This window comes from Tamandua tetradactyla, chromosome 5 (assembly GCF_023851605.1).
Source record: "Tamandua tetradactyla isolate mTamTet1 chromosome 5, mTamTet1.pri, whole genome shotgun sequence".
NCBI classification, from domain to species: Eukaryota; Metazoa; Chordata; class Mammalia; order Pilosa; family Myrmecophagidae; genus Tamandua; species Tamandua tetradactyla.
In genome coordinates, this window is record NC_135331.1 from 164,032,701 (window position 1) to 164,045,786 (window position 13,086).

Consider the following 13,086-nt stretch of genomic DNA (forward strand, 5'->3'; position numbering starts at 1 on the left):
TTTTTTTTTTTTTGCGTGAGCAGGCACTGGAAAGCAACCCGGGTCTCCAGCATGGCAGGCGAGAATTCTGCCTGCTAAGCCACCATGGCCTGCCTGGTATGGTAGGATTTTATAGTCTAAATAACGCTTAATCTTTTAAAAGTTATGTACTCATGTATATTTACCTGGGTGGCAAAATGAAATCTAGGTAAATTGCAGAAATTGAGTTAGTGTAAAACTCTTCATTTTTTTCTTCTTCTTACAGTATTTTTTAAAAATTAAAACTGAAAATTTGACAGATGTGCATTTTCATCCATTTGTGGCAGGAGGAAGCTAACTAAAAATGGAATGGAGTGGTTGGAGGCAAAGGTATGAAAATTCCACATTAGTTATTCGGCCCCCAAATAATACATGATGCACTATGTTCGTTATTGCTTAATTTCTTTCTTTGAAAGATTACTTGATTGAAGTACTGGGTACTGTTAGAATGCCAGGCAATTTATATTTTTATTATCTGTCAAAAACACTGAAAGCTGATGGAGGGTAATGGAGTATTTTCCCCCATTTTGCAGATGAGGAAACTGAGACTGAGAAAGATTAAGTGGTTTGTCTAAAGTTTATATTCACTTGTTTAGGTCCATTCTGTGTTTGTAAAACTTCAGAACCCAAGAGGGCTCTTTGTACTCCATTATGCTTACCTCTTCAATCCTTTCTTCCTATCCTTCCATGTGAAGTTGATAAGGAAGGTGCTTTTTTTTTTTGTAATTCATAAAAAATTCCAGAGCAATGTTCTTGACATTCCACACAAGAACGCTTTTCTGTGACATATAATGGAATAACTGATTGTTGGCGATTAACTAGCTCCCTGGGTAAGTCTCTTCAGGCTTGAATCTCAGTGTCCAAAATGGGTAAAAAGATATCTTTAAGTAGGACATCCTAAAGCTCTTTTTCAGCAATCTCACTGGCCTCCTATTCCCGTTCTTTTCCAGTTTTTCCAGCCTCTGAGGATTTTAATTCTGTGGATGTAGATACAGTCTCTTTGAGAAGGCTGGTGCTAATGAGTAAAAAGTAGGCCATTCATAACAATAACTTATTAGAGTTTTATTTGGCTTTTGATAATCAAAGGAAAACACAAGTGTGCACACTAAATCAAGCTGGCAAGAATGTGTAATCCGATGCCAAGTGTAAACTGAACAGGCTTCAGGCTTACTGACATCAGATTCTTTGATAATGTCTTCTTTTTTTTTCTTTTTAAAGTACTTCCAGTTTCCTATGTTTGGGTGGTTTCCCTTATCCACCTCCTCCCCTACTCCTTTCTAATGTCAGCAAAAGATGCAGAAAATGGGGGGAAAGCAAAATCAAAGACTGCGCCTGTGTATGTGTGTATACATGCGTGTGTGTGCACACACCCATGGCAGGGAGGTCAGGCAATGTAGATTATCAGCAGAGTTTCCCAAGGAAATTTGCCCCACTGACTAAGAGGACACTTTTAAGTAGAGTAAGCTATACAGGGTTGTTTTTTGTTTTTTTTTTTAACTTTTTTTATTAATTAAAAAAAATTAACAAACAAAACATTTAGAAATCATTCCATTCTACATATATAATCAGTAATTCTTAATATCATCACATAGTTGCATATTCATCATTTCTTAGTACATTTGCATCGATTTAGAAAAAGAAATAAAATGATAATAGAGAAAAAAAACTATATGTACCATACCCCTCACCACTCGCTTTCATTTACCACTATTTCAAACTGAATTTATTTTAACATTTATACAGGGTTGTTTTGTTTTGTTTTGTTTTCACCTGAGTTTCCCTGAGCAGCTCTTCCTTCTTTATTTGAAGTAGAAAAGTAAGCTTTCTTGAGTGCTGTCATAGGAAAAGATAATGGATGGTCAAGCAGTTAATTAAATAAAAGCAGCAAGCCCTCCCACCCTAAAAACTGGAATGTTTATTTCTTCAAGTGTGGGTCAACAATCAGGAGATTGTCACCAGGTAAATTTATGATTATTAGAAAATCATTGTATGCCTGGATGTTTCCGTTTCCTCATTTCTAAAATGAGAGTTAGAGTCTCTCCCTCCTTGACAAAATAAGGCAAGGAAGAGCTTTTAGAAGTAAAGACCCTGCAATAACATAACTGTATTTCTGTTGAAAGAGCAAGCTTCTCCAGCAGAATTCAGAATGTGAAATTCCCTGCAAATATTCCAGATTATTGAGGCATCTACCCTTGAGCACTAAATGGAATATTGAACATCCTTTTACTTTTTCTTAAAGATTCAAGGTCATCACCACTAACATCTTCACAGATTACAGAACTGATAAGGGGTGAGGGGTCTTTGCCCTTCACTTTGAGTGTGATTTCCTTTTCCACTCTTTTCTTACCGACAGGCTGTCAGCTGCTCCCTCCTTTGTGCTGTTAAGGTGGTTTCCTTCATCTTCTCTGATTTTCTGCTTTTGTGCTTGGAAATCCAGTACTTAATTCATTAGCATTGTCTTTGATAGGAAAGCAAATGTAAATATAAAAACAGGAGTGGGTAATTGCCATGATTTGAGTGCACAGTTCTTTGGTTGCCTCACTGTTGTTCATTTGGTCTATTATATTCCACGGGCATCACTTGATTCCTATATTCTCTACTACAGGGTATTTTCTATAGTACTTATGAAAAACTAGCAAGTTCGTAAGACTGCCAGTAATGTCTAACACTGTTTACGTTTTAATGATTAGAAGTAAGTTCTGATCAGCCCTCCCCTCCTCTAAGAAGCTTTCCTTAACTAGGTAGTAAAGGTCATTACTTTATCTTTATTCAATAGCAAAGTTTAAAAGCGTAATTCCTTGTCATATGACCTCTTTCAATAGGCTGGATGGACTCTCAGCTCATCTTCAGAGCAGGAACCACACATCTTGCCTAAAAAGCCTGTACTTTAGAACAGACTGGATCCCCTGCATATTCAAAGTAGGAACTGGATTGTATTAAATAATTGATAAAATAGTTACAGATTATAAATACATTCTAGTGTTGGGGCAGATTATTTAAAGACAAAAACCTGAGTCCCTAGTTTCACTACCTTCTCTCCTGTGCTGTTTTGGTACTATTATAAGAATACATGATATGGTGATCATGAAGGTTGAATTCTATAAAGAGAAGCCATCTACATTAAGGCAAGTTTTGTAAAGTGCATGAGCCATTAATAACAATACCTTATATCTATCTATATAATGTTTTTCAGTTTAAAAAGTACTTTTATTTAAATTATTTATTCTAATCCTTATCCTTCTCATTTAAATTATCTCTGAATCCTTACCTTTTACTTTTATTTAAATTCTCTCTTTTAGTCCCGCCCTTTAAGGAAGTTACTACTGTCTTATTTTGCAAACAAGGAAAGGGGCTGGTGCCAGTGACAGGTATAGATCACATGGCTTGTGGCAGGGCCAGGACTCCCATAGAATTTTCTCACATCTGACTCCACGTTGTGGTTTCTACCACATCTCAGCTATGGTCTGAATCTTTAAGATTAGCCTTTATTTCCTGATAAAAGATTCAGAAAAATCAAGCTGGTGCTTATATGTCCGCTTTTTTAAGTGTCTCATGCCCCTGTGAAGCATGGTCTGTGGCTGTTTCAGGATGACCAGAAACCCTGAAATTAAATACATGAATGTGCTGGTGGCTGTGGCTATGGCTTTCTTAGCATTTTCAAGGATCTTTGATATTAAAAAAAAATTGTTCTATGCTAGCCTGTTACTGTTTTTACTCTACAGATGCATTTTTTCCTCACCGAATTAGTGCTTGGCCCTATTCAGGGAGAGTACAGATACATCAGACACGTCGTTTTATTTGACTAGTATAATGTTGACAAATTGAAATTGAAATTTTAAACTTGTTTTCGTCTGCTCTTCTTGAGAGGAAATGACTTTCTTATAAGACGGACCTGTGACGTTTGAAAATGTCATCATACTATAAATTCAAACTCCTGTTTTCTGCGTTTTTAATGGTCTGTCCAGTGGAAAAATCACACAAGAACGTGTGGAGCTTTTTCAATTTCAGCAACTCTGAGTCTGTCTCTATCCAGAAGAGCACACATAAAAGTGCTGCTTTTCCTGTGGGGGAAGGGAGGGCGCTAACATTGATTTTACTTACAACTGTGTACCAGATCCCTGGTTAGCTTGGCCTCTTGGGGGGCGGGGGGGGGTAGTTTCCCATGCTCCAGAAGGAAAGGTATGAGCTCTCTCTTTCTTCTTAGCCAACAGAACTGCAATTAGAATGTGTGCTAAGTAACATAGTCATAGTGGGTAATTTTTTTTTTTAATGGTGCAAGGAAATGCTTCTGTGCAGTCAGGTAGTTGTTTGAAACCCAACCCATGGAAATGAATCCCCCAGTTTCCAGCCTGCAGTATATTCTAATTCCTACCTCTGTAAGGTAGAGCATCTTTGACTTCTGCAAAAAAGAAAAAAAAAAAAAAAGAATATGTAAAATTAATGATGGAAATATAAGCAATGCTGCACAGAGTGGAGGCCTTTTAAGTAAGCACATTGCATCTAAACTATCTCTTAAAGTTGAAATATGTTGTCAATAAACTTCTTTCACTTTTAGAGGAGAAAAGAAGGGGAGAAGCGGTGGAGATGTAGACCTTATGTTAAGTTTGAAAAGTGCTAAATGCTTAACTGTTAAAATGCAAAATGGTCATTGTGTAATTTAGGCCCTTCCACAGCTGTGTTTCTTTGTGCTGTTGAATTCATTAACTTTTATGCCATATGCTTGACATAATCCATAGTACAAAATAATCCAGGGGCACAAGAGGTCTGAATTATTTGTTTTAGAAGAGCCATAACTTTCAGCTCATTGACATTCCCCAGTTTCAGTAGGCTGGCGACTTCTTAAGCTCAAAATATTCAATTAGTATTTATTACCCATGGTAATGGAACTTTAGGACCATGTTTCTTTATTTGAATTGTTTTCCCGTTGAAACTCGGATTTGGAATATCCTAAACTTGAATTGATTTAGAAGAAATATTTCAGTCTAAGATTAAGTGGCTGCTTAGCATGGTCAACCTTAATTGAGAGGAAAGATATGTCTAAGAGTAATTTTCATTTTTCTCCTAAGAAAAGAAAGGAAGAAAAGAATATCTGTATATCCTCTCAAAGCTGAAGTCTCCACGGTGTAATAATATGGTACTGTCACACCTCTTAGCTATCAAATAGCACTCTTTCGGCAGTTAAGACGCTTATAAGAGGTTTCTCAGAAAGTCAGTTGGCTTATAACATACTAAATTAATGTGTGTTTCTGGTGGTTAGTCATGGAGTGCAATAAGAATAATAAACATGACTAAAAGTTGGTAATCATATACAGGGCACTCCAGTTCTCAAATAGACCTCGTGCATTTCGTAAAGTAAGTGAAATATGATGAAGACATTCCACTATTTTTTTTCCCTTTCTTTTGTTTTCCTTCATTTATTCCCTTCAATAATCTTCCCTCAAATTCTGCTCCACATAAGAGCTCAATTAGCAGAGGCACCTTTATGGTATGCTTTTGTTTGGGGGTGACATTAAAGATCAGACAACTTCTTTCCAAGTTTTTTTTTTTTTTAATAGTAATGTCATTTTCAGTACAGGAGGAATCCTGTTTGCGAATGTGATTTAAAGAGCAGAAAACTGAACAACATATTTTTCTCTGATGCAGTGGAGGGGAGGGAGGAGCATAAATTGCCTGCTCGTTAGTGACAGTAAATGAAGGGTCCTACTGCACAGCGTCTGGCCATCCCGTGTAACTTATTTAGTTTCTTACATAATTCAGCCCTCAGATATGCAGGTATTTACTTTTCCTATCACATATAGAGAAAAGTTAGTACACACAAAGGTGTGGGTAGAGCTGTAGAAGGGAGGCAATAGAATAAGAATGAACGCAGATCAAGGCAGTCATGGATGAGACACAGCAAACACAAAACTCCCCATCTGTGGGAAAACATGGAACAGCAAAACCACAGACAGGAAGCAGTGCTAAATCTAAACGAGTCACAGCAGTAAGTTTCAGCAAATGGGAAAGAGAATGTAAGATGTGCTGTTTTTACCAAAGACATGTGTCAGAGTTTGTGAGCATCACCTACCGCAACTTCCATCTTTTCTCTCCCGCCCCCACTGCTCCCATGCTGTTGAAATTCAGATTCCCACCACCCACCTTATTTTTCTGCAATATGTCCTATGCGATCTATTCAGATCTCATTAAACTGATTTACTGAGCCCGCTGGCTCTGCTCACCCTCAGTTTATTCCGACTTTGTTTAAATTTCGGGAAGTGCTGGGGGAGGGGCAGGACATTAATCGCTGCACTTGTGCAAACGGAGTGCCAGCTGATTTATGACAAAGGTTATAAAGGAAAAGTATTAAGTGTGCTTCATTCCGTTTGGCAAAGCCATTCTGCACAATGTCCACAGAAACCCCAAGAGTCCTGTTTTGTAGAAAGAAGGGGGGAAAAAACTCCACCAAAGATGTGCTCTTCTTCTTTTGAGCATTAATTAAGACTGTAAATCACAGGCCACATGAAACAACTGTATACGACAGAATGTGGATGGCCTGGGAATTCTGCTGAGCTGTGTGATCACTCTGAATACCTACACCGAAGCCCTAATGGGGAGGGCAGACTTCAAAAGGCAATTTTGGCATGAAGCAGAGGTCTGCTCCATCACTGCATGGAGAGAAAGAGCTGTAAAGTACAGATGGTGCGTGGAAGACGGGTGGCAGGCAACGGGGAGGTGGAGAGGGGGAGGAGGAGAGTGGAACCGTTTATGATTTTTTCTTAAGAGTTCCAGAAAAATATTAGATAATGTATATTCTATTCTAAAACAGTGGTTTTCGTTTCATCATTTGGGGAATATCTTCCAAATGGAAAACTGCTTGGGGGGGGATTGCATATTCTTAATTTTTACACTTAGGAAATGTCCTTTGGCTACTTTGTTGACTGTTCATCATCATCTCCTACTGGATCTTGGGCCATTCTGACAAGTGGTAGTTCTCAGTGGTGTGTATCCCCCGGAATCATTTTGCAACAGTGGATTTACCTACTTAATGTTCTTTTCTTAGTGCATGATCAGCTTACAGGAATGATAGAGTTATGATCTTCTGCTCCTCAGAGAGCTCCTCTGCCCGCAAATACATGTTGAATACCTGTAATAAATATTTTTTTCTTTCATGATTCTTTGAGTCTGATTAAATGTGTTGTTCTTTATATTCAGGGATGATGCGGCTGGCTCAATGATTTAGCGTATGTTTCTTCCTCTTTTGTGGGGCCGGTTTCTGCTGATTTATCCTCACATTGAGCTGGTCCAGTGCTTTTCAGTCTTGTGTATATTTTTAGCATAACAGTCAAGCCTAAGGCTATATCCAAAATCATGACTGTGAAACTGAACTTCAATGTCAGACCTTTGCCTCATGAATGCGGTATTCTGACTATCTCAAGTAATGCGTCAGACATACCATTGTCTGCAATTTACAATAGTGAATATTTGAAAGCAACTTGAATATCCATAACTAAGGGTTTGGTTAAATAAATTGGAGTATGTTCATATAACAGAATACTGAGACATAGTACAGAAATATAGATATTTATTTGGAAATGTATTCAGAACATGTTATTAAATTGAAAAAATAGGTAGTTATGTATGATCTTATTTGTGGTTGGTTTTTTACTTTACTGGGGTAGAACTGAAGTGCAATTAACAGCTCAAAAAGTATATAATCTGTTAAGTTTTGACATATATATATATATATGTATGTATATACACACACACACACACACACATATATATACACCTGTAAAACCATCACTCCAATCAAGTTAATGTCTATTACCTCCCCCACAAAATTTTCCTTGTACCTCTTTGAAAGCCATTAATTCATTCGTCCTTTCATCCCTGTCCCCAGGAAACTACTGCTCTGCTTTCCGTCACTATAGACTAGATAGCATTTTCTAGTATTTTATATATATATTATTGTGAAAAATAATATATGCACAAAAAAAGCAATACATTTCAAAGCACACTGCAACAATTTGTTGTAGAACAGATTTGAGAGTTTGGCATGGGTTACAATTCCACAGTTTTAGGTTTTTACATCTAGCTACTCCAAGATGCTGGAAACTAAAAGAAATATCAGTATAATGACTCAGCAATCATACTCCTTTGTTAAACCCTACTTTCTCTGTATAACTCTGCTATCTTCTCTGATCTTTCTCCCAATCTTTAGGGTTATTTGGGCGATGCCTGTTCTAACTTTTTCATGTTGGAAGGGGCTCTTGATAATATGAGATAGGGGGATGAAACTAGTTGCTGCTCCAGAGAGGCTGGCCCCTCTGGGTTTCAGGATTTATCTGGCCTAGGAACCCAGCTGGAGGTTGTAGGTTTCTGGAAAGTTAACATACTGCATGGAACCTTTGTAGAATTTCAGATAAAGCCATAGATGTTCTTTAATTGGGGTTTTGCAAACCATATTAGGTAGCAGTGCCTGGCTCCTGGCTGAAGCTTGTGTAAGAGTAGCCTCTCAACTCTATTTGAACTCTCTCAGTCACTGATACCTTCTTAAATTTCTTTTCCCCCTTTTGGTCAGGATGGCATTGTCAATCCCACAGTGCTAGGGCCAGAGTCATCCCTGAGAATTATATCCCATGTTGCCAGGGAGACTTTCACCCCTGGATGCCATGTCCCACATAGCAGGGAGGATAATGATTTCACTTACAGAATTGGGCTGAGAGAGAGGCCACATCTGAGCAACAAAAGAGGTCCTCTGGAACTATTAGGCCTAACTATAAGTAGGCTAAGCTTTTCCACTGCGTAAATAAGCTTGACAAGAGCAAGCCTCAAGATCAAGGGTTGGGGCGGGCCACGGTGGCTCAGCGGGCAAAGTGCTTGCCTGCTATGCCGGAGGACCTCGGTTCGATTCCCGGCCCCAGCCCATGTAACAAAAACGGAGAAACAGAATACAATAAAACAAGAAAATGTTTAAAGATGTTTCCCTTTCTTCCTTCCTTCCTTCCTTCTATCCTTCCTTCCTTCTCTCTGTCTTTCCTTAAGAAAAAAAAAAAAAAAAAAAAAAAAAAAAAGATCAAGGGTTGGCCTCTTGACTTGGGAGACATTAATGTTTGAGACAAGATCAAGGATTTCTCAGTGGTAAAGTTAATAGTTCCATATTTTTTTTCTCTCATCCCTCAAGGGACATTGCCAATACTTTTTGGTTTTAATTATTGGGTTTTTATTGATATATATTATATATTCACATATCATGTAATCATTCAAGTGTACAATCAATGCCAGTACTTTTTTTCAGCATGAATCTTTTTTTATTAATTAAAAAAATTAACAAACAAAACAATAAGATATCATTCCATTCTACATATATAATCAGTAATCCTTAATAGCATCACATAGTTGCATATTCATCATTTCTTAGAACATTTGCATCGATTTAGAAAAAGAAATAAAAAGACAACAGAAAAAGAAATAAAACAATAATAGAGAAAAAAAGTTATACATACCATACCCCTTACACTTGCTTTCATTTACCACTAGCATTTCAAACTAAATTTATTTTAACATTTGTTCCCCCTATTATTTATTTTTATTCCATATGTTCTATTCTTTTGTTGATATGGTAGATAAAGGGAGCATCAGACACAAGGTTTTCACATTCACAGAGTCACCTTGTGAAAGCTATATCATTGTTCAGTCATCATCAAGAAATATGAATGCCAGTACTTTTTGATTATCTGTTTAACATACTCTGGGATGTATCCAGGCATTGCATTAAGCTATACAGGGTTGCATGCCCTCATTTCCATTCTGGGCTCCCTGTGTTGGGTTGTTTAAATGATCTGTCCAGACAAGGTGAGTTCAATTACGTGCTACAGAAAATTTAGGTTCTGGACAAAGTCAACCTTTCTTCCTTTTGTCTCATTGAGTAGGTAAAGTTCTAAAATACATGTAATGTCTTCCTTACCCCTACATTCTTAATTACCTTAATCTTGACCTGATTGGCTTTGTTTTCATCTCTAATTGAAGCCTGGTCTCTTTTTCAGTTTCTTTCACAATTGTTGAATGTGGCAGTGCTGACCTTCAGAACTGCAGAACTCCTACTCTGAGTCTTAGGTGTCACACAGGTACCCAAAGTTCCAGGGAGATACCAGGTTATACAAATATAGCACAGCATCCTAGAATCTAGAAATAACAATTACCATTCCATACTAAATGTGATTGCTATAAGAGCTTACAATCTAGGCCCCAATGTTTTTCATATGTATTTCCTGAGACCATACAATATTTGCTCTTTTGTTTCTGGCTTATTTTGTATCACAAAATGTCCCACAGGTTCATTCACAAAGTTGTGTGCCTTACAACTTTATCCCTTTTATAGCAGCACAATATTTGATCATATGAATAATACCATTTTTCTCCATTCTGCTTGGCAGTCACTGGATACTTCAGTCACTTCCATCCACGGGGCGTCATATATAATGTCCAAAGTCAACAGCCTCCAAACCTCCCCTTAACTCTTGTCCTTCCTCCCCCCATTATTTATGCTTGGTGTTGCTGTAGTACTGTTGATGTCTTCCTCTTAAACATAGCCCATAGCATGCAGTTTTCCCCTTATACCCTGATATTATACACTTTTTGTACAAGATTCATAACTTTGAAGTAGTTCATGCAAAAACTTATTTATGTTTGTAGTGCTACTAATCTGTGGGACACATGGATCTATGCAATCTCTTTCAATCATATTCTCCTTCAATATGGCAATATTACTTATAGACCCACTACTGAACTGCCTTCACTTCTATCCATTCCCTTAGAGTTAAGTACAACCTCATTAGCTGACCGCACACTCATCTCTAGCTTCTGTGTATCTCTAGGTCCTCTATATTCTGTATTAAAGCCTCCGAGTTTACTTTATCATGGTCATAAAAGTGATATCATACAGCATCTATCCTTTTGTGTGTGGCTTATTTCACTCAGTATTATATCCTCAAGGTTCATCTATCCTGTCATGTGTTTTAGGGCATCATTTCATCTTACTGCTGCATAATATTCCATTATATGTAAACACTACATTTTGTTGATCCACTCATCTGTTGATGGGCACTTGAATTGTTCCATCTTTTGGTGATAATGAATATCACCAAAACTATCAACTATTCGTGTTCTTTTTAGTCATCTCTATTGGCTCTTCAGAATAATGTTTATTCATATCTTTAGCCCATTTTATAATTAGGTTGTTTGTTCTTTTGTTGTTAAGTTGTGTGATTTCTTATGTATACAGAGTATAAAATCCTTATCTGATATATGATTTCCAAATATTTTTTTCCCATTGCATTAGCTGCCTCTTCACCTTTTTGACAAAGCCTTTTGAGGCACAAAAGCATTTGATTTTGAGGTGTTCTAATTTTTTCTTTGCTTGTGCTTTGGGTGTAAAGTTTAGGAAGCTGTCTCCTATTACTAGGTCTTGAAGATGTTTCCCTTCATTTTCTTATAGGAGTTTTATGGTACTGGTTCTTATGTTTAGGTCTTTGATCCACTTTCAGTTAATTTTTTCACAGAATGTAACATAAGGGTCCTCTTTCATTCTTGAGGCTATTGATATCCAGTTTTCCCATGCCCGTTTATTGAAAAGCCCATTTGCCCCAGTTCAGTGGCTTTGGGGGCCTTGTCAAATATCAGTTGACCATACATTTGGTGGTCTATTTCTGAGCTCTCGATTCGATTCCATTGGTAAATACTTCTATCATTGTGCCAGTGCCATTCTGTTTTGACTAATGTGGCTTTATAATAAGCTTTGAAATCAGGAAGTGTTATTCCTCCCACTTTATTCTTCATCTTTAGGCTCTTTTTGGCTATTCAAGGCCTCGTTCCCTTCCAAATGAATTTGGTAAATAGCTTTTCCAAGTTTTCAAAGTAGGTTGTTGGAATTTTTATTGGTACTGTGTTGAATATGTAGATCAATTTGGCTAGAATTGATATCTTAACTACATTTAACCTTCCTATCCATGAGCAGAGAATGTGTTTCCACCTATTTAGATCTTTGATTTCTTTTAGCAATATTATATAGTTCTCTGTGTACAGGTCCTTTACATCCCTAATTAAAATCATTCCTAGATCTTTTATTCTTTTATTTGCTATTTTGAATGGAATTTTCCCCCTGATTGACTCCCAGTTAAGCCATTGCTTGTGTATAGAAACATTATTGATTTCTGCACATTTAATCTTATATCCTGCCACCTTGCTGAATTTGTTTATTAGCTTAAGTAACTTTGTCATAGATTTCTCAAGATTTTCCAAGTATAGTAGCATTTCATCTGGAAATAATGAAGTTTTTACTTCTTCCTTTCCAATTTGGGTGCCTTTTATTTCTTTTTCCTGCCTGATTGCTCCAGCTAGAACTTCTAGTACAATGTTGAATAGTAGTGGTGACAGAGGGCATCCTTGTCCTGTACCCAATCTTAGGGGGAAGCTTTCAGTGTCACCATGGAGTACGATAATGGCTATGGGTTTTTCATATATACCTTTATCATATTGAGGAAGTTACCTTTGATTCCTACCTTTTGAAGTGTCTTTACTGGAAAAGAATGATGAATTTTGTTGAATGCTTTTTCAGCATCAACTCAGATGATCGTGTGATTTTTCCCTTTTTATTTGTTAATGTGCTGTATTACATTAATTGATTTTCTTGTGTTGAACCATCTTTGCATCCCTGTTATAAAGCCCACTTGGTTGTGGTGTATAATTCTTTTAATGTGTCATTGATTTCAGTTTGCTAGTATTTTGCTGAGAAAATTTGCATCTATATTCATTAGGAAGATTGGCCTGTAGTTTTCCTTTCTTATAGCATCTTTATCCAGTTTTGCTATTAGAGTGATGTTAGCTTCATAAAATGAATTATGTAGTGTTCCTTTCTCCTCAGTTTTTTGGACTGTTTGATAAAATTGAGCAGAGTTGGTATTAGTTCTCTTTTGGAATGTTTGATAAAATTCCCCTGTGAAACCATCTGGCCCTAGGTTTTTCCTTGTAGGAAGATTTTTGATGACTGATTGAATCTCTTTACTTGTGATTGGTTTGTTGAGATCTTCT

At 37.0% G+C, this 13,086-nt stretch overlaps 1 long non-coding RNA gene across 1 annotated transcript in view; it reads left to right on the forward strand.

The window, feature by feature from the left end:
* Positions 1–792: 792 nt before the first annotated feature.
* Positions 793–13,086, forward strand: part of LOC143682853 (uncharacterized) — a 35,743-nt gene continuing 23,449 nt past the window's right edge. The window contains exon 1 of the long non-coding RNA XR_013175332.1: positions 793–848. This is a non-coding gene — a long non-coding RNA (uncharacterized LOC143682853). The remainder of the gene's footprint in view (positions 849–13,086) is intronic.